The sequence below is a fragment of the Dipodomys spectabilis genome, unplaced genomic scaffold, assembly GCF_019054845.1.
Source record: "Dipodomys spectabilis isolate Male_0828 unplaced genomic scaffold, ASM1905484v1 ptg000345l, whole genome shotgun sequence".
Taxonomy (NCBI): Eukaryota; Metazoa; Chordata; class Mammalia; order Rodentia; family Heteromyidae; genus Dipodomys; species Dipodomys spectabilis.
The window spans coordinates 334,490-339,297 of record NW_024871022.1 but is presented as its reverse complement, the minus strand read 5'-3'; positions in this window follow the sequence as shown (position 1 = coordinate 339,297).

Here is a 4,808-nt window from a genome sequence, read left to right as displayed (position 1 = left end):
AATTCTGCGAGAGCTGATCAGGGTTTGGAAGGTGAGGATGCAAACGACAAGATAGAGCACTCAGAACTAGGGGAACTTAAAACAAAATTGTTTTAAGGTCCCCAAGTTCTGAATGCTCTACACCTTCCACAAAGGAGAGACAAGCCTCCAAAGAGCAATAGATAACATCTTTCTATCTCCAGCAGCTTCCGTGTCCATACAAGCAGGGTTGAAATCCCCTCTCGCAGTTACCAGCCCAAGGTTGAAATTTTTCTCGCAATTTTGGGAGAGCTGAGGAGGGTTTGGGAGCTCAGGATACAAACAACAAGATAGAGAACTTAGAACTTGGGGACCTGAAATTTTTTCAGTTCTGAGTGATCTACAGCTTCCTCAAAGGAAAGACAGCCACCAAAGAGAAATAGACAAGATCCTTCTGTCCCAGGCCGCTCCAGTCAGTGTCCAAGGAGAGCTGAAAGCCCCTCACACTGTTCACAGTAATAGGATGCATTTTTTTCCTTGAGATTCTGGGAGACCTGATCAGTGTTAGGGAGCTCAGGATGCAAACAACAAGATAGAGCTGAGTGCTCTACACCTTCCCCAAAGGAAAGACAAGCCACTAAAGAGAAACAGACATCATCTATCTATCCCAAGAAACTCCGGTCTGCATCCTAACAAGGCTGAAAGTCCCTTACACTCTCCACAGTAACAGGTCTGAATTTTTTCCTTGCAATTCTGGGAGAGCTAAAGAGTGTTTGGGAGCTCAAGATGCAAAGCACAAGATAGAGCACTGTGAACATGGGTTCCTCAAAATAAAATTGTTCAAAGGATAAGAATCCTGAGTGCTCTACTCCTTCCTCAAAGGAGAGACAAGCTTCAAAAGAGAAATTGACACTGGCTTTCTGTCCCCAGCAGTTCCTGTGTGCATTGAAGCAGGACCGAAATCCCCAAAGGACAGACCAGCCACTAAAGAGATATAGACAGCATCTTTCTGTCCCCCGCAGCTCCTGTGCACATCCTGGCAGGGCTCAAAGTTCCTTTGGCTGTCCACAGCCATACATCAAAATTCTTCCTTCTCAATTTTGGGAGAACTGACGAGTGTTTGGGACCTCAGGATGGAAACAACAAGATAAACCTTCAGAACTGAATGCTCTCTTATTTCCCCAAAGGACAAACAAGCCACCAAAGAGCAATAGACAGCATCTTTCTGTCCCCACTAGCTTCTGTGTGCATCCAAGCAGGGCTGAAAGCTTCTCTAACTGTGCACAGCCCCAGGCCGAAATTCTTTTCCCTCCCAATTCTAGGAGAGCTAAAGAGTGTTTGGTAGATCTGGATGCGAATGACAAGATAGAGAAAACACAATTTGGGTGCCTACAAAGATTGTCTTACGGCCCCCAATTTCTGAGTGCTCTACTCCTTCCCTAAAGGACAGAAAAGCCACCAAAGAGAAATAGACAACATCTTTCCATCCCACCCATCTCCTGTGTGCATCGTAGCACTGATGAAAGCCCTTCTCACTGTCCACAGCCACAGGTCCAATTTCATTTCTGCCCAATTCTGGGAGAGCTGACCAGTGTTTGCAACCTCAGGATGCAAATGATAAGGTAGAGCACTAGTTACTTGGAAGCCATAAAAATTTGTTTGAAGGCCCCCAAGTTCTGAGTACTCTACATCTTCCCCTTAGGACAGAGAAGCCACCAAAAAGAAATAGACAGCATTTTTCTGTCACAATCAACTCCTGCGTGCATCCTAGCACCCACAAAAGGCACTTGCACACAGGTGAAAGCATGGTAGTGATGAGGATGGAGGACTAGTTGGGCCTCAGTGTGCCCAAGTACACATTAGGCTATAGACCCAGATTCTACATGCATAACCCTGAAACTGGTACATTTTCTCCTCAAAGTGTTTACAGGCAGAGGCAGGCAATAAGGCAACAAATGCTAGGTATCCAGGAGCCTAGTCATTGACAAGTTGGACCTAATATGTCTGATAGGGAAAGAAAAGGTTAGGTATTGCTTTCTTCTTCCCTCTAAAGATCCTTATGAGAATGTTGACAGGACTCCAGTCTACAGGAACTGATTGGCTTCTGAGGTATAAAATGGAGGCTTAGTGTTGAGGTGTTGCAAGCCTGTGGAGAGCTCTGAACATAATACCACTGAAATTCACCAAAGCAATCTGAAATATATTGGAATGCCTGATAAAATGTCTGCAAGGTGTATAAAATGAAAACATATACATGTGTCACACATGTGTCACCCCCTAACCAGCACATCCTATGCAGGACATAACTGAAGGCTCAGTAAAGATTCAGTGCTGAGGATACAGGCCTGCGATGGGCCTAGTGTTCCCAAGGTTGTGCTGACAGGTACCAAGGTACACAGAAAAAATGCATAGGCTGCTCTTCCTCACACATGTTCATTCCCCTCTCCAGGCTCTGGGATGAACATGACTGAAAGCACAGATACAAACTTGGTACGTGACTCTGGTGGTTCACACTTGTAATACTAGAATTTCATGGGGCTGAGACCTGAGGATCACAGTTCAAAGCCAGCCTAGGCAGGAAAGTCTGTGAGACTCTTATCTCCAATTAACCACCAGAAAACCAGAAGTGGTGCTGTGGATCAAGAGGTACTTGAACTGAAGAGCTCAGGGACAATGCCCAGACCCAGAGTTCAAGCCCCATGACTGACCAAAAGACAACCACAAAATAACTTGGTACAGATTTATAGATGAAGCTGGAGATGTAAGTTGGATATGAGTCCATGAAAGCAAGTTTCGGGGAGGGAGTGACAGTCAAGCCACTTCTATATTTGGCCATACACCCACATGCACCACTCACAATTCCAAGTGTATGGACTCTACAGGTTATCATCGGATACTCTGCACATTTTGCCCTCAAAGTCAGAGGAAATCAACACACAACAAAGGGCAGGCATGTTGGAACTGCTCCACAGGTATGGGATCCTGTATAGCTGACAGGCAAAGGACAAAACACAAAGTCACACTGAAGCTCCTTTCTAGAAAACTGACATAATGACAGTCTAAAGGAACTGATTGGATTAAGAGAGATGAAGGAGTGAGGCTCAGTGTTGAGGTGCTTGCCTAGGTTATGGGAAACCCTGAAATACAATAGACGTTCACGTGACCAAAAAATAATTTAAGTTCAAACATAACTGCTGGGCACAAGTGGTTCACACCTGTAATCCTAGCTAACCAGGAGGCCGAGATCAGAGGATCATGGTTCAAAGCCAGCCCAAGCAGGAAAGTTTGTGACATTCTTATCTCCAATGAACCACCAGAATACTAGAAGTGGCACTGTAGAGTGCTAGTACTGAGTTAAAGAACTCCAAGAGAGCACCCAAGTCCTGAGTTCAAGCCCCAGGACTGACAAATTAATTACCAACATGTTCCACACATTCCTCATCCCCCAACCCCACAGGCACTGAAAAGAACATAACCCAAAGTGGAGCTGAAAGTGCAGTGAAGACTCAGAGGCCGGGGTAGGGGCCTAGGGTCATTAAAGTTGTTCTGACAGGCACCAACTGACCAAGCTGGAAGGCATAGGCTGCCTTTCCTCACATGCTTTCACCCCCTTCTCTAGATCCCAGGACTGACATGACAGTATAGTTAAAACTTGATGCAGACTTGGAGAAAGACCAGCAGCCTGGACAAGGTATGAGTTCATGAGAGCAAGCTCTGATGAGGTCCATCCCACATGGGTCCATACACCATGAACCTATATTCACAATACCAGGCTCTCCACATTTTATCCTGACACTGTGTTTTCTCCTCAAAGTATCCACAGTGAGAGGAAAACAACATGCATCAATGTCTGGATAAAAAGGGCCAGGGCTAAGAGTTGAAATGCTTGCCTAGCTTGTGGGAGGCCATGGGACACAAGACCACTGGAGTTCACCAAATAGAAATAGAATACTTTTGTATGCCTAATAAAATGTGTATCAAACTTGTATGATGAAAACAAAACTCTTTTTGTGCTGGTCTTGGGCTTGGACTGAGGGCCTATTATTAGAGATAAAGAGCCTCAAGGACGTTTCAATCTGTCTGGGTTCAAACTGCAATCCTCAGATCCTCACCTCCTGAGTAGCTAGGAAATCAGGCAGGAACCACTGCGACCTCGCAAACACATTTTCCACAGACCCCTCACACCCAAATCCTCTATGTTATCTAAAGCAAGATTTGTTGAGCTACACCCAGCCCATCCTACACCCAGATCCAACACTCACCATTCCAAGCTTCAGAATTCTTCTCATTTTCTCATTACAGAACCTGAAGTCAAGTGAAGTCTCTGTAGAACAAAGGATCAGCATCCTGCATCCTCTCCGCTGCTGAGTGAGATTTGGAGTATGGCTTTGAAGAAAAGAAAAAGCTATCCAGACAACACTGTCTGCTCTCACCTTCTGCTAACCACTCTCCTCCCAGCTTCTAATGAGACAGCTCTCAGGCCAGGCCTGAGGCAGTGATGGTTTACTTGTAATAATGCTGTGAGTGAGAGGTTTCTCCATGTACAAAGAAAGATAACAAAGGAATTTTGTTAGTGGGTCTGCAACTGCCCTCTCTTTTTTTTTTTTAAATTTTATTTTATTTTATTTGAGAACATACTGTACAGAGGGGTTACAATTACATGGTCTTGAGTTCTGTCAGAACTAGGGGCAGCTGCAACCTACAAGGAGCAGACTTTCAATTTTTTTCTTCCCCCCTCTTTCCCACAGGTGTCAGATCTCTGCAGGCCTCTCAGCTCCCCACCAGCCTCTTCAGCTGTCTGCCGGCCTCTCTGCCTCTCAGTTGCCATGCTGGTCTCAGAAGCCCCTTCC